At 34.4% G+C, this 27,544-nt stretch overlaps 1 long non-coding RNA gene across 1 annotated transcript in view; it reads right to left on the minus strand.

Moving 5' to 3' along the window:
* Nucleotides 1-2,313: 2,313 nt before the first annotated feature.
* LOC107179246 overlaps nucleotides 2,314-27,544 on the minus strand; it is a 91,899-nt gene continuing 66,668 nt past the window's right edge. Inside the window, exons 4-5 of the long non-coding RNA XR_001509826.2 lie at nucleotides 4,466-4,561; nucleotides 2,314-2,424 (exon numbers count right to left, since the gene is read on the minus strand). This is a non-coding gene — a long non-coding RNA (uncharacterized LOC107179246). The remainder of the gene's footprint in view (nucleotides 2,425-4,465; nucleotides 4,562-27,544) is intronic.

Genomic DNA, 27,544 nt, shown 5'->3' on the forward strand with positions numbered 1-27,544 from the left:
CAATATGGAAATGGGGTGCCTAGGTGGATCACTTGTTTAAGTGTCTGACTTCGGCTCAGGTCATGATGTCAGGGTTCATGGGTTCAAGCCCCACATCGGACTCTGTACTGACAGCTCAGAGCCTAGAACCTGCTTCAGATTCTGTGTCTCCCTCTCTCTCTGCCCCTCCCCACTCTCTCTCAAACATAAACAAACATTCAAAAAATAAAAAAAAAACAGTACAGATAGGTCATGCCCAAATTCCTGGCAAACAAAATCATGAGCAAAATAAAAATTGTTTTTTAATCACTTATTGTGAGGTAATTTTTTATATGTCAGTAGTAATTAAAACAAGAAAGTTATGATCGTTTAAATTACCCAGCAAATATTCACTTTCATGGATGTTGGCTTTAGACTTATGATTTGCTTTGGCCAAAGGAAAATTCCTGAAATGGGCTTGTACACTGGACTTGCCTTCTTGTAGTTTTGATATTGTGATGAGAAGAAACTTGTGACCTTTGATATCTGGGTGCAGAATGAACACGTGAAGAGCAGAACTGAGCCTGGGGTTAACAGCAAGAATCCAAGCCCAGGCAGGCATATAGCCTGAAACACAGTTATCCATCTGAGCCAAGACCAGCAGAACTACCTCAACTGAGCTGCAGGTATTAAACATTTACTATGCAGATATTATGGTACTGAGAACAATATATATGTGTATCATTTGTGGTAGAAGTCAAAATCAGAGGTGGGGAGACTATGATTCAGCTCAGATAACCAATAACTGAATTTGCATAGCACAACAGTGGTGATTAAGAGCATGGGATTTGGGGAGGGACCTGAAATAGCTGTAGTTACATCTAGAGAAATTGTAATATCTTTTTTGAAACAGAGGGAAAAAAAAGCAGTGGTTCCAGAGTGTGAGACAGCTATATAAGGAGGTTAGTTTTCTAGGGTAAGATTGTATAGAGTGCATAGGATCACAAGAAAGTATTACCATACACTTTAAACTTCTCAGGTACAGACTTTAAAATTTATAGAAAGCAAAATAAGCTGAAGACTATCCCAGGTTGACTACAGCTACATATGTCACAAGGAGCTTCTATCTCATCTTCCCACTGGAAAAATGTACTGTGGTTGTAACACAGAAACATGGACCAAGGTCCCATTCATACTGACTTCCCTTCCCTTCCCTTCCCCTCCCATCACATCTTATAATTACCCAGCACTGCAGTTTTTAAATTTACCTTTAAACAATCACAACGGTATTAAGTCTTCACTCTCATTAAGAGATTGTAATTTTGTCCTTTGAAAGGGTGATTTGGCCTTAAGAACAATTTGAATTTTTCTTCTTATACAGGTCTCAAGAGAGAACAATTTGAATTTTTCTTCTTAAACAGGTCTCGAGATTTTCCTATGCTAGGAAATATCACACCTTCTATTAAATATTAATTATGATCTGGATGACCCACTTATAAATGTTAGTGTTCAGCTTTCATTTGCAAGAGCTCAGAGAAAGCTGCCCTCTGACTAATCAAAACTCACTTATACCACTAAATACGCTGATTGTTTTACCTTGATTTTGCATTTCAGTTTTCATAGTAATGCCACATGAATATTATGTATAAATTTTAGGGCCTCTTACATTAATAGGAAATACAAGATAATTGGTTTGGTTTTGTTGAAATAAGTAGATTTTGCCTAACATGGTCTATTCCAGCCCCAAATTTCCTACTACCCAACTTCCTTTTAACTTAATATTTGGGTGTAATTATCATAAAAATACACATGGAAGAAATTTAGTGAAAATTTAGTCCTATCATCAAGCTGCCTTAAATTATATTCAGATAAGTATGGAAGAGTCACAGAAAAGAGAGAGAGAGAGAGAGAGAGAGAGAGAGAGAGAGAGAGAGAGAGATGGGTCTATGATGACAGTAAAGACGGTTTCAGAATGTGTTAATATTTATTATTGTGAAAGCTTGTGATCATTTAATTAAGTTGCCTTATCTATTGCCTTAAATTCTTAAAAAGACAACCATATTAATCCAGCCTAATAATCACTTCAGAATTTTAAGTCTATTGATTCTTTTTCCTTCTAAAATCTCTTCAATAAGATCTGTCCCTAGAGAATTCTATAAAAGGGCAAATGATGTCTTTGCAGCCTTGGCTCTCTCGGACACTTGGCAGTTTAATGACTCATTGTACTTATAAATGTTCCTGATTAAGCTCTTTTATTTTTATTCTGTAATTTAATTTATATCATTACATTTCACACAGAATTTTCTCATTCCAGCTACCTGATTCACACATCATTAAATGTCTACTTACGCCATTGATAGTCTCTTATAAACATCAAGTATGTTTTCTCTACTTGGCCTTTGATGATCTTTTGTAATAGATCTCTTCTTTCAAATGGACAGAGGTGATTTTTCATGTGTAAGACACCTGTAACATAGTGTGTGAAATCACTTAACTTAAAATCAAACTTCAATTGCATATATGCTGATACTGAAAAATAACTATGACTAAATGATAATGGTAAAAATTAATTACCTCCCCTGGATTTAATTTTCCCTAGATCTTGGACATATCAATTTTGAAGCAGTTCTTTGCTTACCAGGCTATGACTTTCCTACAACATAGTGTGAAATTTTAGATCAGACGTACAACTGAGTATATAAATATGTATATAATTTTACACTGAAGCCTAAGCTGTAATAGATATGAAATTCTAATGTAAATTGTCAATTCAAAATATAATCTTCCAAAATATAATTATCAGAACTGTTTCTAGATTTCTTGATTCCCCTCACCAACTTCGAGAATATAAAATCACTAAGTGGAAGAATCACAAGGAAATTTTCTTTAATGGGGGCTTTTGCTTCCTTCTGAGCCTTCTCCCTTGTCAAGTGGAGATATGAGGCCTCTCTCCCTTTAAGCCATAGGAGGCTTCCCTGGTATGTCTTAGTTAGAAATAAGTTCCCTGAGATTTGTAGACATGGGAGACTGAGACCTGGCTAATGTCTGATAAAGTCAAAGTCACCTTTGAACTGGGATATGACTCCTATACGGAAAATCTAGAGACCAAGGAAAAAGCTGATAGACTGTTTTTGGGCAGATCTAAGTATCTGCCTTGAGATAGGTTTGCATTCAGAGTTTTGTTTTTGTTTTTTTTCTTAATTTTTAACCTCTTTATTTTAGAAAAAGAGAAAGCATGTGAGCAGGGGAGAGGGGCAGATGAGAGAGAAAGAGAGACGCAGAGAGAGCGAGAATCTTAAGCAAGCTCCAGGCTCAGCACAGAGCCCAGTATGGGGCTTGATCCCACAACCCCAGGATTATGACCTGAGCTAAAATCAAGAGTTGGGTGCACTCAGGGTTTTCAGACATGACTTGCACAAATGTTTCTAGAGATGAGAGTTGCATATAACTGGGGACCACAAAGAATCTGGAGGTATAATTGCTGACATTCTGGGAGTCATAAACGGTTATCCATCGGGGAACATCAGCAGGAAAAGATGGCAAAAATCTGCCAAAGACTCCCGGAGACAGTCAGTTTTAACCAGCTGCCAGGGGTGGTAAGCTGGAAAGGATCCACAAATAGAGATTATCCAATTACCTTAAGTCTTCTCCCTCCCTCTTACCTGGAATATAATAGAAGGCAAAATTTAAGCCAGCTGTGGAAAGTCTGGGATAAGTCTGAGGCAAGAAGGGCAAATCTCAAGTCAAGTTTGATGTTTTTATTTTTGTAAAGAGCTTGAAATTCCAAATACTAAATTAAGACAGTATTTGAAGATTAAAATGTCTTGGGAATGCAAACTGGTGCAGCCACTCTGGAGAACAGTATGGAGGTTCCTCAAAAAACTAAAAATAGAACTACTCTATGATCAAGCAGTTGCATGATGGTATTTACCCAAACGATACAAAAATACAGATTCAAAGGGGTACGTACACCCCAATGTTTATAGCAACATTATCAACAATAACCAAACTATGAGAGAACCCAAAAGTCCATCGATTGATGAATGTATAAAGAAGTGGTATATATGCAGAATGGAATATTACTCAGCCATCAAAAAGAATGAAATCTTGCCATTTGCAATGATGTGGGTGGAGCTAGAATGTATTATGCTAAGCTATAATAGCCAATCAGAGAAAGACAAGTACCATATGATTTCATTCATATGTGGAATTTAATAAAGAAAAGAGATGAACATATGGGGTAGGGAGAGAAGAGGAGGGAAACAAACCCCAAAAGACTCTTAATGATATAGAACAAGCTATGGGTTGAGGGAGGGAGAGGGTAGGAGATGGGCTCGATGGGTGGTAGGTACTAAGGAGGACACCTGTGAAGAGCACTGGGTGTTGTAAGTGATGAATCACTGAATTCTATGCCTGAAACCAATATTGTACTGTATGTCAACTAAAATTTAAATTTAAAAAAAAAGAGTAAGAAATAAAGAAAATTAAAATGTCTTGAAAGACTTACCTATAAGCAAGCAGAAAAAACAGGAGACCAACCAAAGCGTTTATACAGGGCCAGGGAATTTTTACCCCACCTTGGTGCATTTACAAAGAATGATGGCTGACAAAAAAAAAAAAAAATAGGGACGTTATTATGTTATGAATTTTGCTTATTTGGAGTGAAGATGACATAATTTTTGTAAAGAAATGTACTTTGACTGAAAATAAATTGTACTTTATTAAAAATAATAACATTTTGTTTCTAAAATATGATCCTAAAATTAACTAATTGCTTATACAACAAGGTTCCCAAAATTGTATTAGTTGAAACTTATTTAAATATATGTCAGGGCTTGAATTTAACTGGAATTTCAACCCAGAGTAAATATTAATTAGCTGTTTCTAAATTTTTTTCCAACAAGTATTAAGAAAACATCTCTGTGTGTATACTTCCCTCAATTAAGCCTAGCATGATACCTGACAAAATATATCACTCATAAATGGTGACTGATTCACCTGGAGGAGGCAATCTGTTAGTTTTGAAGAATCAAACATTCAAATTAATACAAAGTCACATTTCTAGTTTACCTATATACTACAAAAAAGGTTATCATTACCTCCAACATCAGTAGACAAAAAATCAAAACTCAGAGTTTAGTTTCCCCAAATCACACTGCCAGCAAAGCCAGGAGTGGAAATTGTTCTGCTTGACTCCAAAGGCTGCGCTCTTTCCACTACATTTTATCCCTCATAATGAGCGAAAATAATTCAGTAACATACATGTATATCTTTCTAATGTAATTATTTAAAATCAAATCGAGTTATCAATATATAACTGAACTAAGTCATTTTGCAAAGCTTTGATAAAACAAAGCAAAACAAAAACACTAAAATCTCTCAATACTAAAATCTCTGTACTGATCTGGTTCTTTGAAACAAAAACAAGTCTTGATTTGCATGGTCTGTTAGAAAACTAGGAAAATTCTGAAGCTAATTTGTCTTAAAATGTTTACAATAGAAAGCATCCATTCATTGATATTTGCATTCAATGATTCATCAGGCATTTGTTGGGCCAACCTTGCCCAGTACTGCTTTGCAGGCCAGGGAGACTGATCCATGAACAAGACTATTCTTTTATGTAACTTACATTTTAGGTGGTTATTAAATTTACTAAAAGGCTTCCATGTAATAGGCATTTTTCTAAACAGAAAATAATTTTTAAATCTGTTTTGAAGCAGATATTTATATTAAGATTGAAACAAGAGGTGCCTGGATGGCTCAGTCGCTTAAGTATCCGATCGGCTCACAAAGCATAAGAGACTGTTAAAAACTGAGAACAAACTGAGGGTTGACGGGGGGGTGGGAGGGAGGGCAGGGTGGGTGATGGGTATTGACGAGGGCACCTTTTGGGATGAGCACTGGGTGTTGTATGGAAACCAATTCGACAGTAAATTTCATATATTAAAAAAAATAAATAAATAAAGCACAACATGACACGGTGTGAAAAACACAGCATATGGCTATTAAAAAAAAAAAAAAAAAAAGTATCCGATAGGCTCAGGTCTGATCTTACCGTTCGTGAGTTCAAGCCCTGCGTCCAGCTCTGTGCTGACAGCTCAGAGCCTGGACCCCGCTTCAGATTCTGTGTCTCCCTCTCTCTCTGACCCTCTCCTGCTCACACTCTGTGTCTCTCTCAAAAATAAACATTTATTTACTAAACATTTTAAACATCTTTTTTTTTAAAGATTGAGACAAAACTGCTTATTCATTGGCTAAATACATGTCTTACTGACTGAGAGACAAGTACTAAAAAAGTAGTATTATTATATTATTAATAGATATAAAAATAACCTTTAATACCTTTAGCAGCAATATCTTAAGACACCACAAGATGGTGACATTACTCTATAAGAACAAGACTGGTTCAATAGTATGAATATTTTTCAGTTTTCTAAAGCAAAAATTGAAGTTTTTTTTTTACTGTTTTAAAAGCAAAGATGAGATTTCAAGAATACATAACTGTTGAAATCACATTAAAGAGTGATTTTCCAAATTAATATTTTAAAAATCTCTTAGACATTTTAAATAGTAGTATGAATAATGCATCAACCAGAGCTTTGGCAAACATTGAAGTTTCGCTTTTATAATTCTTGACCTAAAGTTATTGTGGCTCATCTGTTATGTTTACACACAACATTTTTTTTTCTCGTGGAGTTTCACTACTTGAATTTCCCTTGGCTGACCTTGATAACAAATTGTGGAATGGTTATATATCAAAACAACTTAAAATACCTTGATATTAAAAGAGATTGCACTGATGGTTTCTAATTATGCTGAACAGATGACTTATTTCAAGCTGATATTGATAAGTGTCAAAAGCTAAGAATTTGCACTAGCAACACACCCTAATCATACATGTCTTCCGTCTACATCAGATTTTAGGTTTTGCTCATTTATCAGATTGTTGCCAACCGTACATCCTTTTCACCCCTTACATTCTCCTCTAAATCATAGGAGAATCCCTTTCCAGTGTGGTCTTAGGTTAAGATCTAACAATGAGAGGCTCTCATTTGAGATCTCAAAGACAGAAGAAAAAGAGAAGCCCTTATTTTCCAATGGCACTTGCCAACAGGGACACAGGCAGGCAGCACATAGGAGGTTTGCAACGACTTTCGAAATGAATTCCTATAAATCCTCCACCTCCATGCTACAGGCACCTGGGAGGAGCAGCTTTTCCTGATATCATTCAAGTTGATAACATCTAAGTGAGCTTCTGCAAATTACCCATTTGAGGATTGTAGGCAGCTGAGGTCATTGACTGCAATGTAATTTTTGTAACCTCTAGCAGGATTTTCCTGACACCTTTACTCCCCAGACCATTTCAACAGATGTGTAAACCTCCAACTTCCTGTATTAAAACCAATATTTCTTGGAAATACACAGAGTGGTATCTGCTTTCCTGACTTGGCCCACACTGGTAACACTAGTATAAATTCCAACGAAAAAAATGTGAGAACAGATCATGTGAAAGTGTGTAGCTACGTTTTAGTTACCAGACTTAAGTACATAAGGTGACGTAACAACCTCAGAAGTACAGTTATAATAATCACAACAAACCCTCCCATTCAGAAAGAAGAAAGGGAGGCACATAGCAGTCACTGATTCATAGCAACTGTGAGTTCCTGCTGGCAAATTTTGCCAAGAGGGCTTATCTGGATGATAAAGAATGTTCCTTAGAATTTTATTATGCTTGCTTACCAGGAAGTGCCCCCCAATCCTTGTTCTTTTGACTTCACCCTCTGCATATTCCTTTCTTTTTCTTTTTTCTCCTCAGCCACTTCTTGCCAATAGAAATTTAGGAAATTTCAGGTCATTACACACCTTGAAGAGCCTCACTCTTTTTTTTTTTAAATTTTTTTAACGTTTATTTATTTTTGAGACAGAGAGAGACAGAGCATGAATGGGGGAGGGTCAGAGAGAGGGAGACACAGAATCTGAAACAGGCTCCAGGCTCTGAGCTGTCAGCACTGAGCCCGACGTGGGGCTTGAACTCACGGACCGCGAGATCATGACCTGAGCTGAAGTCGGCCGCTTAACCGACTGAGCCACCCAGGCGCCCCGAGCCTCACTCTTAATTCAGGTTGGTTGCACTTTGACAGTATGTTGCTCTGGAACAATTTATTGGTCTTTTGTCAATTTTATTCTAATTAACTAAATGTTGCAAATGTGCCAATAGCAACACCTACAAGTATTTTCAAGAGAAGGCTCAGTCTAAAGTTATCTAGCTTTCTTGGGGGAGCCAAAGTTTTAGTCTTTTTGTTCTGAGCCACCTTCTGCAATGAAAACATTTGCTAGGACCACCTTGATCCATTCAGAGATTTTACGATAAAGGGCTTTTTCAACAAACATTGAATTGAATTTTGCTTGTAGGTTGAGTTGGAATCATTCTTTGCTTCTCAGAGCATTTCTAATGCATCTTTTACTATTTGGATAACAGAAGGAGTTGCATTTTTCAGCACTGCAACGTTATCTCTAATAACTTGGATTTTCTAACTATCTGATGCTTGCTGGAATATGAAACCATATAGTTGAAGTTTTATATTGCTTGGTATCAAAAACTTTGTTATGCTTCTTATCAATTATAAGAGTCATCTTTACAGTCTATACACAAAGGCGCATATTGTTTCCAAATATTGACAATATTATTTTTGTTCAATCTTATAATTATTTTTCAATCCTTTTTTTGTTTGTTTTTGCTTTTGTTTCTTTTTGCTTCATCTCCTGCCAGGCCACTCAGTACAATGTTCAATGGAAATGATGTATCCTTCATCCATCCAGGTTAGAGAGAAATCTACCAATGTGTCATCACTAAATGTGAGGTTGGCAGTAAGTTATCATGCAGACACTTTATATTAAGGAAGTTTCTCTCTGATCCTACTTTACTAAGAAGTTTTATCACTAATATATATTGAATTTCTTCAAATGCTTTCTCTGCATTTACTGAGCTAATTAAATGAGTTTCTTCTTTATTCTACTAATGCAGTGAATTACATTATTTGGCTAAAGAATGTAAAAAGAAAATCCTTGAATTCTCAACACAATTCTCATGACACATTATGCTTTTTTATATATGGCTTGATTGGCTTTTTAGTATTTTTTTCTAGGATATTTGCATTTATATTCTTAAGTAAAATTGGCATGTAATGATCCTTTCTTGAAAAGTCCTTGTCAGGTTTTTGTATCAAACTTTGCTTGATACAAAATGCCACCTTCACTAATGACTTAAAACATATCTTTCTTAAAAAACAAAGAAACAAACAAACAAAAAATAAAACAAAACAAATAACCAAAACAAGAAAAAACTTTCCCTCTTTTTCTATTCTATGGGAAGTTTTCCTCCCTTAAATTTTCAGTGAAATTCACTGGGAAAGACTGGAGTTTATTGTATTTGAAGACCTTAAATTATGGTTTCATTTTATTAATAGTTTTTAAATGATTGAAATTTTCTCATCTCTTCTTGTGTTTTGTAAGTTCTTTATATAAAGAAATGTGTCCATTCATCTAAATTTTCAAATATTTTAGATTAAACTTGTTTATAAAGTTCTCTTAATACCTTTTGATATATGAACTATCTATGGTGATATCTCCTTTCACCCTTTTGGTATTAAATTTTTTTCTCTCTTTTTTGATCACTTTAACTAGAGGTTTATTCTTTCAAAGATTTTCTTTGAACCAACCTTTGTCTTATTTGACACACACTAGTATATGTTAATTAGCTATTTCCTTAATTTTATTCAGGACTAATTTAATTTACTCCCCTAGTTTTACTAGTTTATCCTCTCATTTTTATCATTTCCCTCCAGTTTTCTTTAATTATATGCTGGTGTGTATTTTGCAACTTCAGGAGTTGGATTCTTAGATTACTGAGCTTAACTCTTTCATTTATTTCAAATATATCTGTTTTAGTTTTATATGTCTAGATGAAAGAAGTAGGAGAAAATAATAGCTGTAAAAGATAAAGACCAATGGACTAATGCTGAGGAGGCCAAGCAAAATGTAAAACCTGTGTATTATATCTGATATTGCAAGTCAGATTGCTATGCATTCAGATACAATTTAACTAACTTAACTCCACCATGGCATCTTTATCCTTAAATTGATTCCTCTGATAGCAATATGGGTTCAGCTATTAAATGGAAAATTCTCTAGAGTTATCCGTGATATTCTAGGAAGATCCTTTGTTTTGTTAATGCTTACTAACACCAGGTTTTTACTTGTTTGCTATAAAATCTGTAATACAGCAGGGAAAATAACAATTTTCTAGGCAAGTTGAAAATACACTTAATAAAATATTTATTTCTAAATATGTTCAGACTCTTTCAATTCTATGAATCAACAAAATAATCAAATTATCTGTAACATTTTATGGGTAAAAGTGTGTATTTTGACTCTATATCAACAAAAATTTCTAAACATGTTAGAGTTAAGATTGTGATAGTATTTATATTAACAATGTAAACCTAGAAGAATATTTAATGACATGTAAAAATTTCATGATAATTTATTAAACGAAATAGCAGGTTGAAGAATCACAGTAGTCAAAGCCTGATAATGATAGCCTAAAATGTCAGCAGTTGGAAGCTGTATTCACTCCAGATGAAATATAAACACCTTAAGTTTTTGAAAAGATTATTTTTAATGTCTGGAGTCTTTAGAAAGCTAAATAAAGGAATTGCATCACTAGGTAATCTTCTCCAAAGTTGAAAAGGCATAAATGATACAAAAAAGAGGTATGAAAAAGTAAACTGAAAATCTGACAAGACAAAAATGCCATCTCTAAAAGAAAAATGCCTAATGGAGGAGAGCTGAACATAGTCAAAGTAATGAAGTGCAAGTAATGAAGTTCCGTGGAATCCAATATTGAGAGACAATTAGACATAATAAGTACAAAAGAGTATCAGGAGACTTGAGGAACAAACTGAGAGGCTTCACCACCTCCAATAGGAATCCAAAAAACATGGGCGAATCATAGAAAACCACTTAAGAAAAGAAAGGCTTGAGTCCTGAGAAACAATTTGCATTCTGAGTAACAGGTAAGATAAATAAAATAAGTTCTTACCGAGTTATATTACATTGAAACTACAAATTAACAAGAATTAAAGGTAAACAATTATAAATGCAAATGGAGAGGAAAGTCAGATCACAAACAAAAAATCAGACAATTAGACTCACAATATACTTACTATCAACAATAATAAATGCCAAATGACATCGGTATGATGTGCTGAAGGAAAATAACATTCAACTGAAATTTCTATTTCCAGCTGCATTATTGTTTAACAGTACCAGTGGGGCACCTGGCTGGCTCAGTTGGTAGGGCATGCAACTCTTGATCTCAGGATCACAAGTTCAAGCCCCACACTAGGTGTAGAGCTTACTTAAAAAATATTTAAAGTAAAAATACCAGTATAATTTAGATAATTTCAGATAAAAAGAATGAGAGTTCACACAGATACACACTAAAAGGGTTATTAAAATAGATACTTAAATAGGAAGAAAATTGAGCCCAGATATGAGGAGTGGTTGTATAAAACATATGATGAAAAATGGTGGATTGAATTAGCTATTGATTTGTGAGCCATATGGTAGCTAATTGGTGAGTGAAAAACATGACAAAGATTATAAATCAATAGTAGCAAGAGAGATTGTTCAGAGAGTGGTTAAGACAATGAACTTTTTGTCTTTTGAAGAGATAATATTGTTGCATAATTTTACATTGTGTTAGAAAAAAATAGTTAAGGATATATATTACATATTTAAGAACAGTTATATACTCTACTGCTTCTAAAGCAACAGAAGCATGAGGAAGAGATAAAGATTACGTTATCTGTCCACGCAGGTGCATAAAACAAAAGGCAGTAAGGTATTAAAAATAAAAGATAACAAAAAACTGGTAAATAAAAAACACAAAATAAATCCCACAGTATACAGAATCATGATAAATATAAGCTAGTTATACCCATCCATTTAAATAAGGAAATTAAAACATAACATGCTTCATCTGCTCTCAAGATGTATGGTAAAGCTATATATCTTATAAAAAATTTGAAAAATAAAAAGATGAGAAAATATTAAGCAAAAAGTTTTCAGAAAAATACTTTCCAAAATACAGCCAATGTAATAACATTAAAACAGATTTATTTGGAAAACTGATACATTAAATATAAAAGGAAATAAACTTGAATTTAAGGTAAAAGGCAGAGAAGCAGATGGACAGAGTACATAACAACAAAAGGCATAATTTAATAAAAATTGTGTTAGGCTTACTAGTACTCACAAATATCTTGTTACCTTGTCCTTCTAGACACATGGAAACTTGCACTTTTCATTTCCTTTGCAGTGAGGTGGTCCTATGTGAGTAATTCTAGGTAATGAAATGAGAGCAGAAAAGACGTGTGTCCCTTAGGAGTTGAGAGAGTGGAGAGCACATGCATGATTCTCCAATCTGGTTCTTCTACTGCCAAAAAGACTGAGGCTATCTGTTCTTGATCAGAGTATTCCAACAGAAATATATGTGACTCACATAGGTAGTTATAAATTTTCCTTAAGCTAATTAAAAAAAATATTAAACCAATAAAACTAATTTTAATAACATTTTATTTAACCCAAATATATCCGGCATAATGCCATTTCAGCATGTAATCAATATAAAAATTAGTAATAAAATGTTTTACATTTTTTCATTGAAATTCAGAGTATTTTATACTTATAGCATATCTCTGTTGAGAGCCACATATCAAATGTTCAGTAATTAATATGAGTCCTACCATATTGGATACCACATTTTTGCAAAGTGGACTTTCCATGCAGAGCCCACATCACCTGGGGTTGCTGAGTTATCTTACAGATGACAATTTCCCCAAGGAATCCACTAGGTCCATAATGGATTTTTGTATGGGAAAGAAATAAATCTTTGCTGCCATTGAAAATTTATTCTTTATGCTGCCTCATATTTTACATATCACAAAAATACAAATAGCAATGATAACTTTCTAAGCACACACAAACATAGCTTTGAAATATACAAAGCAAAAACTGATATAATTCCAAGAATAATTCATAAAACTTGATCATTCAAGGAAGTTTTCATGCATGTCTATGAAAAAGTTATAAACAGTAGCTCATTAAGTAAGGTTACAGAAGCTTTGAATTAATAGTTACTCTATTGAACATATACAAATGGAACCTATATCTAACAATAGGTACTATTTGCTTTTTTAAGCATAGATGCAACATTTTCTTTATAATTTTCATGGGCCACTCTTGAAAGAATTATCAATAAAACCAAAAAAAATCACATCATATAGACTATTTACTCTCACCATAATGTGATTATGTAGTGGTACAGAACTGAAAAGAGATCCAAGTCTTGTGGGTTTGAAAACTCAAATGCATGTATATTCCACAATCATTCTCATAAAGAGAAATGATAATAGGTTCCAAAATCATAAGAATTGTAGACAACATAAATAGCCCTGTCAGTGAATATACAATGCAGCTAAATAGTTTTTAGTGGAAATTTTACAACCTCAAATGCATTAATTTAATAAGAAACTTTGAAGAAATTGTTAAGCAGTCAATTCAAGAAGCTTGGAAGAGAACAGAGACCTTGTCTTAAGAAAGTAGAAGAAAGAATATCAAAAACAAATAGTATAAATAAACTTTGAAAAGCATGAGAAAATATTTTTTAAAAAATTAAAAAAACACAATTATGTGAAACCTCTAGTAATATAGATAAAGAAAAAAAGTGATGGTACAAATAAAATATATTACAAATAGAGAAGGGAAAAATAAGTACATAGAGTGGTTTTTCTTTATAATAAGGAAAAAATTTGAGAAAGGTTTTTGTTTTGTTTTGTTTTGTTTTGTTTTTTAAGTTTATTTGGGGACGCCTGGGTGACTCAGTTGGTCAAGCTTCTGACTTTGGCTCAGGTCATGATTTTGCAGTTTGTGGGTTTGAGCCCCACAACAGGCTCTGTGATGACAGCTCAGAGCCTGGAGCCTGCTTCGGATTCTGTGTCTTCCTTTCTCTCTGCCCCTCCCCTGCTCATGTTCTCTCTCTCTCTCTCTCTCTCTCTCTCTCTCTCTCAAAAATAAACGTTATAAAAAATAAAGTTATAAAAAATAAAGCGTATTTGGTTTTGAGAGAGAGAGAGAGAGAGAGAGAGAGAGAGAGAGAGAAAGAGAGTGTGCCCAAGTGCACGTGAGTTGGAGAGGGGCAGAGAGAGAAGGAGAGAGAGATTCCTAAGCAGGCTCTATGCTGTCAGCACATAGCCCACTCTAGGGCTCAATTTCATGAACCTGAACCGTGAGATCATGACCTGAGCCAAAATCAAGAGCCAGCTGCTTAACCAACTGAGTCATCCAGGCACCCAAGAAAGTTTTAATAGGAGAATTTTAAGGGCTCTCTACTTACTACTTGCCTGGTAGACTTGCTTAGCACTAAATAGTAGAAAGTAATGAGATAAAGGAAAATTATATTGGTTGCCCTGTGTGAAGTAATTATTGCTGCAAATGATATATCCCTTCTTGTCTAATGTATATAAGTATATTCCCTCATACTAAAGTGTGTAAAACTGTCTTGTGTTTCTTATGTGTGATGATTTCTCTATTAATTATGCATCTATATATTTAAGTGATGTTTTAATTTTGTAACATAAAGTAAATTCAAGTGGTATTATACATAGAATTTTCATTCAAAATATTTTTATACCACCTCCTACATTTAAAGCCAATCAGATGCAAAATAAAGGAAAGGTTATTTCTTTTAGTTCTAAGATGAATCATAATTATATTGAAGATTGAAAAGGGAGGTGGAAAATCCCTTTTGTCAAAAAAATTATTACCTTAATAGCGATTTGTTTGTAAGCGAGTAGAAGGAAAAGTAGTCTAAATTTGAAACCTGTACTTTTCAGAAGCTAAATTGGCCCTGAACTCAAAATAGCTTCATATGACCAAAATATCATAGATATTTTGCTACTGATGGAAAAATAGATCATTCTGTTAAAATTGGGGCAATATATATAGTTGTTGCTCTGTAATGTTCTATACACGATCTGGTATACAATAAACATAAGGAATTAGCATCTCTACTGTAAATGAGTATCATGCAACCCCTATTGTGTATCATGAAGTAAATTCACAACACGGAGTTTAAGTTATTTTGATGGATGGACTAGATATTGAAGGCACAACACGATGAAATTACAAGTTTCTTGCTTTAGTTATCAGTTCTTAACAAGACTGATAACAGGTTGATTTATTAATTTCAACCAGGCAGAAAGATCGAGTGGGAGGATATTGGAAAAAAGAAATGTCAGGATTTCAAGTTATCAGATGCAGATACTTATGAATAAACCAAGATATCCTCAAGTACATAACGTAGAAAAAAAAGGATAGCTATCTAAAATGTGAGAGAGGACTTGCTGTTTATCATGAAGACGAAGATACATAATGTCTTTTATTCAATATGTAAAGTGTTACAGATATAAATGTCATAGTTATTTTCAATTCAATTCAACAAACATTTATTAAGAAACTATTCCCTGCCAGGCATTGTGAAAGGTCCTGGGATACAGAGTTAGACTAGGGTTGCAAAAAGCTCCTGCCCAAGTAAAGAAGGCAAGGAAAGTAATAAAGTCTGAAGATTGAAAGGGATATAATAATTGAACAATTTGTAGAATTACTAGAGAATAAAAAGAAATTTATCTTAACTAAGATTCGGGAAGCCTTCCTGGGTGAGGTAACATCAGATCTGAGTTCTGAAGACAGAGGAAAGAGCCTGTGTCTTTGCAGGGACAGAGTGCTACTAGGTTAGTGCCTTCAGGTCCCACCTGATGGGTCACGCTTGTTCAGTAATCTGTGCTAACATGATGACCATAATCCTGGGTAAGATAGCAACTTATCTCAGCTTTGGTCACCTTATCTGTAAAGAAAGGATTTCAATACTTACTTTTAAAATAGTCATGAGGTTTAGAAATATGTATATATAAGCACAATAAAAATTAATAGCAATAATAATAAATTAATAATCATAATTCATGGAGTGCTTAATATAGTAAAAACTAAAATGAACACTTTTCTTTTTTTTCCCCCGTGCTTATTTTATTTTTATGTTTTTTTTCAATATATGAAGTTTAATGTCAAATTGGTTTCCATTCAAAACCCAGTGCTCATCCCAAAAGGTGCCCTCCTTATACCCATCACCCACCCTCCCCTCCCTCCCACCCCCCATCAACCCTCAGTTTGTTCTCGGTTTTTAAGAGTCTCTTATGCTTTGGCTCTCTTCCACCCTAACCTCTTTTTTTTTTTTCCTTCCCCTCCCCCATGGGTTTCTGTTAAGTCTCTCAGGATCCACATAAGAGTGAAACCATATGGTATCTGTCTTTCTCTGTTTGGCTTATTTCACTTAGCATCACACTCTCCAGTTCCATCCATGTTGCTACAAAGGGCCATATTTCATTCTTTCTCATTGCCATGTAGTACTCCATTGTGTATATAAACCACAATTTCTTTATCCATTCATCAGTTGATGGACATTTAGGCTCTTTCCATAATTTGGCTATTGTTGAGAGTGCTGCTATAAACATTGGGGTACAAGTGCCCCTATGCATCAGCACTCCTGTATCCCTTGGGTAAATTGCTAGCAGTGCTATTGCTGGGTCATAGGGTAGGTCTATTTTTAATTTTCTGAGGAACCTCCACACTGCTTTCCAGAGTGGCTGCACCAATTTGCATTCCCACCAACAGTGCAAGAGGGTTCCCGTTTCTCCACATCCTCACCAGCATCTATAGTTTCCTGATTTGTTCATTTTGGCCACTCTGACTGGCGTGAGGTGATATCTGAGTGTGGTTTTGATTTGTATTTCCCTGATGAGGAGCGACGTTGAGCATCTTTTCATGTGCCTGTTGGCCATCCGGATGTCTTCTTTAGAGAAGTGTCTATTCATGTTTTCTGCCCATTTCTTCACTGGGTTATAAAATGAACACTTTTCATACATAATCATATTTAATGTCAAGCACAGCCCTGTTATCCATATTATTATCCCCATTAAAGAGGTATAAACTGAGGTTTAGAAAAATTAGGCAATCTCTAAAATATTATTTAATATTAAATTTCAGCATCACCAGCTGAAATTCCGTTAGGAATGGAAGGCTCACAGGCCACTGTGACCGCAGCATTTAGCACAGTTCTTTGTTCATAGTAAGGGTTCAAGAAACATTTGTTAAATAAATAGATAAGTGTTTTGGAAAGACCCAGGCATGTCTGATCCCAAAAGCCACACTCTAAAATTAGAAAGTAAATATTTTGGAAAAATAGCTATTCACATCCACTGCCCATTTTTAAATCAGGTTGTTCTTTTTTTTGTGATTGAGTTGTACGAGTTTTTTTTTTTTAATCTATTTCAGATATCAACCCCTTATTAGATGTACCATTTGCAAGTATCTTCTCCGATTCAGTAGGTTGCCTCTTAATTTGTTGATGGTTTTCTTTGCTGTAGAAAACGTTTTTAGTTTGGTGTAGTCCCATTTGTTTATTTTAGCTTTTGTTGCCCTTGTCTGAGGAGACATAGCCAAAACAAATATTGCTAAGACCAATGTCAAAGAGCCTATTGCCTATGTTTTCTTCTAGGAGTTTTATGGTTTTAGGATTCACATCAAGTCTTTAATTCATTTTGAGTTTATTTTTGTATATGGCATAAGATAATGATCCATTTTCATTATTTTTGCATGTAGTTGTCAAGTTTTCTGAACACTATTTATTGAAGAAATAGTCTTTTCCCCATTGTATGTTCTTGTTTCCTTTGTTGTAGATTACTTGAGCAAGGAAGCATGGGTTTATTTCTGGGATCTCTACTAAGTTCCATCAATATAAGAAGACAGGCAAATGGCCAACAGGCACATGAAAAGATGTTCAACATCACTCATCATCAGGGAAATGCAAATCAAAACCACAATGAGCAGCCACCTCATGCTTGTCAGAATGACCATTATCAAAAGACAAAAAATAACAAGTGTTGATGAGGACAAGAAGAAAAGGGAACCTTCACACACTGTTGATGGGAATGTAAATGGATGCAGCCACTATAGAAAGCAGTATGAGTCTTCCTCAATATAAAAATTAAAAAATAGAACTACCATAGGATCCAGCAATTTACTTCTGGGTATTTTTCTGAAAAAAAAAATGTAAATACTAAATCTATATATCTATATCTATATCTGTATCTATATCTATCTATACCTACACACATTGTAATATTATTCAGTCATAAAAAAGAATGAAATCTTACTATTTGAAACAGCACAGATGGGCCTGGAAGGTATTATGCTAAGTGAAATAAGTCAGACAGAGAAAGAAAAATATTGTATGCTTTCATTTACATGTGGAATCTAAAAAACAGAACATGAACAAACAAAACAGAAATGGACTCATAAATACAGAGAACAAACCGGTGCCAGAGGGGAGGGAGTAGGGAGACAGAGAAAATAGGTAAAGGGGATATAAGTCATAGGAATGTAATGTACAACATAGGGCATATAGTCTATAACACTGTAAATTACTTTGTATTGGTTACACATGGTAACCTAGACCTGTCATAATTATCATCTCGTAATGTACAAAAATATTGAATCACTATATTGTACACCTGAAACAAACACAATATTGCATGTCAATAAGTCAATAAAAAAGTAGTACCAAATACTTGGAAGTCATTATCATTGTAATGTTTAATGTCTGCTAATTGGAAATTGTAAATACTTTCTAAAACATCTGATAGAAAAATGAAGTTTTATTGGCAAAAACATATTAGAGAAAGAAAAGTGAAGAGAAATGAGGAAAGACCAGGCAAGAGAAATGGTACCTTAAAATAAATCTGGTGGTAGTTAAAAACAGTGTGGTTCAGCAGCTGTTAAGACTTTCAGAAATAGGGAGACGGGAAAAAACAATCAATGTTCCATAATAAAGACAAATCAATCAAAGAAGACTTCTTTAATATTTGATATGTGACATGGGGAAAAGAAATATGAAAAGGTAGTAGAAATGAGCTACCTTGCCTTTTGGGGAGATATGATATATTACTAGAAAATCCATAAATCAGGATCTTTTCCAATAAATTAAGCTAACAGGACCTCTTCTATACTTAATAATTTCTCTGTACCTAAAGTTATAAAAATTTTTATAATTGTATGACTAGGCAATCCAGAAAATGTATGTGGATGTGTGTGTGTTTCTGTGTATTTTTTTTTATACTTCTTTTTTACTTTGGACCTGAATTTTTAAAGCATATATTAAATTATACTATTTTACATGAATAGATTGAGAAGTCTGAGGCATATATTATATATATTTTAATTATATTAAAATTAAAATATAAAACTGGTGCTCAGAAATTTAAAATTTTTTTTTAATGTTTATTATTTATTTTTGAGAGAGGGAGAGACAGAGTGCAAGCTGGGGAGGAGCAGAGAGAGAGAGGGAGTCAGAGAATCTGAAGCAAGCTCCAGGCTCCAAGCTGTCAGCACAGAGCCCGACGCAGGGCTCAAACTCACGAACTGCAAGATCATGACCTGAGCCAAAGCCGGTCGCTCAACCGACTGAGCCACCCAGGCACCCCTAGGTGCTCAGAAATTTTAATTTAACAGTTTAAAGAGTTCTTGTTATAACTACTGTTGGAAGACCCATACTTAAGAGCTTGAATTTCCTGAATTCCGAGCCACTCTGTCCTAAAGAATCTAGGGATAGCTATTGAACTTTCAGTGCTCACCAACACCATGGAAACACTGGATAGCACAGTTAAGTCCAAGCCAGTGAATAAACTTAGGCATAAGATAACTCAGGTTACACTCATCTGACATCTGAAGTCCTATCTGGGTTCAGTCTCCAGCCCTTTTTCCCCTTATAACCCACATCCCTAATAAGTAGGGAGATTTCATTAGAGATTATATAAAAGGACTGTTTGGCCTTCCTCTCACTGATTATATAGAGACCTTATGCAGTGATGGTTTAGATGTTAAAAATTTCTTAACAAGTGATTTGTACATTAAGCAACTGCAAATGTCTGAGAGGTATTAATGCATTCTCTTGCAAGACAGGAGGGGAAGGAATTCAGGCCAACCTGGTTAACCATATCGACCCTTCATTTCAGTAAGAAAACTCACTCCAAATCCAAATCCAAATCTAAAGATAGTACCCTTTTTAAATAATTTTGGATTTCATATACTAATACTTCATTGAAGATTTTTGCATCTATGTTTGTGAGGAATATTAATCCATAGTTTTCTTCTCTTGTAATGTTTTTATCTGGTTTGAGGAACAAGGTAATGCTGGCCTCATTACATGAGATAGAGTTCTATCCTCTTTTATCTAGATAAGAGTTTTAAAGAACCCATCACTGAAGCTATCAACATGATTTTTTTGTTCAAAGTTTAAACTATAAAATTCAATTTGTTTAATCAATGACCCCCATTTGGGTCCCTTCTCCATTTTTTCATCTTTTTTTTTTTTTTTTTTTTTGAGAGACATAGAGAGAGATGGAGTGGGGGGGCAGTGGGGGCGGAGAGAATTCTAAGCAGGCTCCACACACCCAGCACAGAGCCTGATTCATGGCACTGGGATTATGACCTCAGCCAAAACCAAGAGTCAGACACTTAACCAACTTAGCCCCTTCATTTCTCCGTCTTTTAACTTCCTTCCACAGTCACAGTCTTCACTTGAGGCAGTTACTCTTTTTGCTGCTACCACAATACATTTTTTCATTAGGAAAAAAATTCAATTAACTATTTATTTAACTATTATTTTCTGAATGCCTATGATGAATCAAGCCCTCATGCAGATTATCTCATTTACTCCACATGAAAATGTTTGTTTACTTACTATTAGTTATTATCTTTGTTTTGAAGATGATGATATAGGTTCAAAAGAATTAAATAACTTTACGAAACTCCTTCAGTCAAAAATAAAAAGAACTTGAACGCAGGTTGCAGACCAACAAGACCTATCTATATTCTTACCAACATTCACAGCCTTTAGAAAAATACAAGAACTGTTTCATTAATTACTTTTCAACATTTATCAGAATATAAGATTAAACCAGATACTTATGTATTTGAGAACATTTAAAGAGAGTTTTCATAATAATATTTGAAAATAGTTTTAAACTTCTTAGTAACTAACATTTTCTCTTGAAAATGATTAGTAGCATGTTTCAAATAAAATCTAACCTATCCTTAAGCTCACATTCCTTCATTAACTTTATTTAATAATTAAAATGAGAACAGTATGGCAAAAGTGAAAATTACATAATTTTAATAAGATACTCAATGGTACATTATACATTTGGAAAGTTTACACAAATACCACATTCATATAAATACAAATTACTAACAGTCATCATTTAACTATTTTGAAACATAATTTTGCAAAATTGTTTCCTATTTCATGTAACAGATGTTTAATACCTCCAGTCACATCCACTATTCTTCAAACACTATTTCAGTATTATATCTAAAATAATAGGTAACATTTAAATTGTATTCCCAATGTGTCATATTTTCCTGCTGAGTTATATATCTATAAAAGCTTTAATTTTCTTCTAGTTTTCAGTTAGTAATATTTTCTAAAACATTGTTTCTCTGTGATAAACAAACATACGAGTACCTAAATCAAAGAAATCACTATCAATATACCTCAATCCAAAATATGACTTTCACTATAACAAGAAATATTCTTTTGTAAACAATAACCTTTTTATGTTTGGTTTTAAAGTGTGCATCTTCCACAGCATTTGTTTAAGACAAAAATTGTTTCTTCTTCTGTATGTAGGTTGCCAAGTAAGGTAATATGTATCAGGCTCTGTTCATAAGGGTAGCACTCTGGGTAGTTACTGTTAGCATCTGTTCGTTATAGACCTCAGTATACCCTCAAGACATACCCTTTATAAACATGGAATGTGAGAAACACTGTTCATATTAAATTGGGTTGCATGAATACAGAAGTCATGAATTTAAATTATTACTGGTATCCAGAGAAAATGGTAGTATTTCAGCCTTTAAATAAAATCTCCACTTTATTCCTAAAAAGTGAAGTTATTAAGTTGTAAATCAGAACCATGTCAAGGTTCTAAGCTATTCATGATTTTCAAACCACTCGAAGGTATTTCAAAAATACTGTTCTACATTACCTCTCCCCTCAAAAGAATGTTAAGTTTACTTTTATAAAGCACTGAAAGCCTTTCAGATGGTTTGTTTTTCATTTTCTTATTTTCACAAACAAGCAGAATAAAATAGGTAGCAGGTGCTGAAATATGTACCTGACCTAGAATATGTGAAAAGGTGGATTCACAAACTACTAACAAGCTCTATAATTCAGCACAGCTCCAGGGCAAAGTGTGCTTTTTTAATGAAGATACCTAACTTAAACATTCTTTTCTCTACCGCACATGTTCGTACTATGCTTTTTGCTACCTTGGAATTGTAATGGTATAGGATTCTATGAGCTGTATTTATAAAAAATCATAGGGGCGCCAGGGTGGCTCAGTCGGTTAAGCATCCGACTTCGGCTCAGGTCATGATCTTGCGGTTCGTGAGTTCAAGCCCCGCGTCGGGCTCTGTGCTGACAGCTCAGAGCCTGGAGCCTGTTTCAGATTCTGTGTCTCCCTCTCTCTCTCTGGCCCTCACCCGTTCATGCTCTGTCTCTCTCTGTCTCAAAAATAAATAAAAACATAAAAAAAAATCATTGGGGCCTGGAAAATATGTGTTAGAACCATTGCTTACATTGTTAACCCCACCTGTAATGCTGTCTTCTTTCCTCTTTCCTAGCTGAATTGAGCTAAGTGCTTAACAGCTCAGTTCAGTGTGGGAATATTGAAAATACTTTTTTTTTTTTAATTTTCTAAGTTTATTTATTTTGAGATAGAGACAGAGAGAGAGCCGGGAGGGTCAAAGAGAGAGGGAAAGAGAGAATCCCAAGCAGGTTCCATGTTGTCAGCATGGAGCCCAATGCGGGGCTTGAACACACAAACCATGAGATCATGACCTGAGCCAAAACCAAGAGTCAGACATTTAACCTACTGAGCCATCTGGGTGCCCTGAAAACACTGAGGGTTTTTCAGATATAGAAACCTGAGTCTGTATTACTTTTTTTCTATATGCTTGCAATAAGTCCAATGCAACCTTTCCTTCCCTTCCATTTCTGAAGTGTAGATAGGATTGTGAAACATCCTACACCAGAGAGGTGAGGGGAAGATTGTAAAATGGTGTAACAAGACAGGTGTCAATCCCCTTAAAACTTCTCAGCACAGAGCCAACGAATAAATCAACTTTTATTTTGTTTAAGCCATGAATATGTGAGGTCTGTATGTTACCGCAACTGAAATTAAATTCTTTTATTTTTTTTTCTTAGAGAGAGAGAGGAAGAGTGTGAGCAGGAGAGGGCAGGCAGAGGAAGAGAGAATCTTAAGTAGGCTCCAGGCTCAGCACAAAGCTGGATGTGGGGCTTGATCTAAGGAACTGTGTGGTCATGACCTGAGCTGAAATCAAGATTCCAGTGCTTAATTGACTGAGCCACCAGGTGCCCCTGAAATTAGATTCTAACTAGCATGCTTATATGTCTTGTATCCAGCATGCAGATTCATACACCCTGAAGAGCTACTATTACACATAATAGAAAAGGACAATGGTATTCTCATTAAAGTCACAAATAAAACAAGAACGTACCCTATTACCACTTATGACCATTGTTGCAGTAATAACCACCATTGTAATTATGTTAAAGCAGTATATTCAAGGCATAAAAAATTGAAAAGAGAAAATAAAATTATATCTGCCAGTTATGTGGTTGTAATGTATAACATTCAAGACAATAAATTGGAAGTATATTATAAAATTAAAATATATTTTAGTTTAAAAAGGTAAACATCAATACCAAAGGCATTTATTAGAGGTTAAGAAATATTTAACATGCTGTACTTCTAAGGATAATTTGACTTTTTTTTTAATGTTTATTTATTTTTGAGACAGAGAGTGAGAGAGAGAGAGCAAGTAAGGGAGGGGCAGAGAGAGAAGGAGTCACAGAATCTGAAGCAGGCTCCAGGCTCTGAGCTATCAGCACAGAGCCTGACATGGACCTTGAACTCATGAACCACGAGATCATGACCTGAGCCAAAGTTGGGTGCTTAACCAACTGAGCCTCCCAAGTGCCCCAATAACTTGACATTTTACTCATGAAATTTAATCTAAAATTCTAACTTTATGTTATGTTTATGTTTCTTAATAAACTGAATACTTTAAAATAGAGCTCTTGCAAATTTATGTTATTAATAGCTTATTTTAAGTCTTAAGTGATCTAGGTTTCATCAAGAAGGCATCAGTTATCACCAATCTTAGTGACAGTTGATATAGTGAAGCATTATTCTCAGTCAATATCAATCCTATTCTTCACAGGTGGGAATTAGAAGAATTTCAAGAAATGTTTGGTTGAATTTCCTGGAAATCTCGTAGATATGCTGTCAGTTTCAAGTAAATATTCTGGCTGGAGTATTTTATAAGGAAGAAAATATTTGGTTCATAGAATCATTGCCTTAAGTTATACTTTATTGTAAGGAAGTGGAAGACTAAAGCTATTATTTTTACATAAAATTTAACAGAATTTAAAAGATAACAATATATTTCTTAAACAACACATATCAAAATTTTTCTTACTTATCTCTTATAAAAAATTTTATTGAGCTTGTTTTGATGATAACAAGGTAATTAAGAAAATCCGAGATAGCTGTGAGAATATATGATTTAGCTTTAACAGTCACCTACTTTGGCTCCTGTCCATTTGGGGCATTTTATTGCAAATAAAATGGTAATTGTAAGTGGTGTCACTGAAAGGGAAATAATTAATAAGAGTACATCTTATTTGGTTTTCAAAAGAAAGCTATTTGTTTCTATTTTATGTAGCTAAAATGAATTCACCTTCACACAAAGATTTCAGAAGATCAGCTGAATACATTTTCAATAATGGGAGAAATTACATGGGGGTAAAAGTATGCTTTGATAATGTAAATTGTAAAATTCTATGACTGGTGATTTAAGGTTCATGTTTTCCTCTTCTCCTCAATCCAAACTTTCATCCAGCCCCGTATTATTACTATCTGTTTGTTCACTTCCGTATTTAGTACACATGTGTACAATGGAGTATTAAAATATCCCTCTAATTGCCTACTGTATCTCTATTATTCCAAACTAATCTCCATACAACACTTGCCTCGTTATAGTGCGTATTCCAGAATTTTCAATGTTTTCTTAACAACTATAGAATGAAGTCTATATATTTTGTATCTTGGTATTTAAAGCTCATTTCATTCAGTCTCTAAACTACTTTTCAGCATTATCTTTTATTACCCTCCAACATGAACCCTTAGTTCTACTCAAAGTAGCAAAAGGATTTCAGGCTCTAAGATAACTTTTACTAAGAAGGTTTGACACTAAACAAGTAAAAACTAAAAATCAGATAGTACCAAATGCTATATAGAAAAATAGATAGGGTAACATAATAAAGAATGAATCAGATAGTGCCAGTGGGAAATATTAGATAGGATGTTGCTGGTGCTTTACTTTCAGTCTCTGATATTTGAGCTAAGAGCTGCATAATAAGTAACTAATCCTTTGAAATGCTGAGAAAAATAGGTTCCAGGTCATAGGAATAAAAATAAAGACTCCAAGGTAGAAACCAGGAACATATCTGTAGCAGTAATTTCTTTGTTCAAGAAACCAAAAGAAGGTCAGTGAGATTGAAGGAGAATGAGCAAGAAGGAAAGATTCATCAGGGCCTGCTTCATGACATTATAGGCCATAGTGAGGAGTTTAGATTGCGTTCTAAGTCTGTTCAGAATCTGCTGAAGATTTCATGCAATAGGGGGTCATGATCTGATTTATATTTTTTAAAAAGCATTTTTGTTGTCAAGGATGGAATTTAGAACAACAACAACAAAGCAAAAACAAGCAAACAAAAAAACAAATAGTCTAAACAAGAGGCTGTAATGGTCAGGGCTTAGCGATGTACAAGAGTGGAAGATTTGGAAGTAATTTTTGAAATTACTAATTGCTAATGTGTTAGACTAGGGAGTTAGAGAAAAATCAAGGATGGCTCTCAGATTTTTGTCTGAAGCAACTGGGTACAATTTACTTAGATGAGGAGTCTGAGAGAGAAAAAAAATCATTCATTCAATTATTTATTCGATAGATATTTTGGACAATCACTATGAACTATTGCTTTAAGTACTGGAAGTCTAATGACTAGGCAAGATACATCCTAGTAGGAAGAAGAAAGAAAACAAACAAAAGAAATACAATGTTAGGTAGTGATAACTCTGATACATAGACTCAAAATAGGATACAACATACCTTTTTTCACCTGGGCAGTTAGAAGTGGTTTTGTCTGAGGAAGTGACTTTTAAACTGAGTTGAATAGCAGGGAAATCACTGGAAAGATCATTCTAGGCACACAGAACAGAGAGTACAAAACTCTAAGGTGAAAATGACCTTGATGTGTTTCAGAAATGGAAAGGGGAGTGTATGAAGAGCATGGTCTGCAAAAGGGGAGTGTCATAACATGAAAGGGGAAGGCCAGATCCTGCATGGTTTTGCAACCAGGATCATTTTGAAGGTAATTTATAGGATGACTTTAATCAAGGGGAGTGCATAACCTGGTTTATGTTTTAAAAGAGCACTCTGGTTGTGGTATGGAAAACAACTTATAGAAAAATCAAAGCAGAAGAAAGGCATTTGTTGAGGAACCATTAATTTCAAAGGAGATAGGAGTTTAAGTGGTCATAGCAGAGGGAAGTGGAAGGAAGAAAGTAGATTCTGAAATAGATTCTGAATAGGTTTTGAGAGTGTGGGTTTAAGAGTCCTATTTTTTAAAAAGTTAAGTTTGAGATGCCAAACAGACATACAAATGAAGAGGTCAAGGAGAGAATTGCAATTAATTGTGAGAAGCTTAAATGTGAATTCAGTGTGGGAAATTTACTGTTGGCAATCATCAGCCTATAGATAGAATTTTAAAATACCCTGTTTATAAAGAAGAAAAGAGAGTCAAGGACTAAACTCTGGAGTACTCTACTTTTAGAAGAGGGTTAGAGGAGTAGATTAGTAAACAGTGTTTTGCACATTGTTCGTGTTCAATAGATGTTTCTTGAATTAAAGTAGTGGTTGTTTTAATATCTGTTAACTGGACTGCCCTGTTCACAGAGGAAGCTTTGTTAGTACAGCTGCAGTGGAAAAATCAGGCAAACAATGGTAGATCTCCCAACAGAATGTTACTTGTTTTGTAATTCAAAATTAGAAAAGTTTTGCGATTTTACGACATTATAAAACTTGATTTATAATTTTTCAGTTATAATGTATGTGGTTAAATATTAAAAACAGGTAATTATAAGGGGCTAAAATCCATTCCATACTAGTTTAGGCCAGAATATGGAGAGTAAATATATTTGTTTAAAAAAAAGGCAGGAGGGGGGTTTGCTTGGGTGGCTCAGTCAGTTAAGCATCCGAGTCT

Source organism: Panthera tigris, chromosome B4, assembly GCF_018350195.1.
Source record: "Panthera tigris isolate Pti1 chromosome B4, P.tigris_Pti1_mat1.1, whole genome shotgun sequence".
NCBI classification, from domain to species: Eukaryota; Metazoa; Chordata; class Mammalia; order Carnivora; family Felidae; genus Panthera; species Panthera tigris.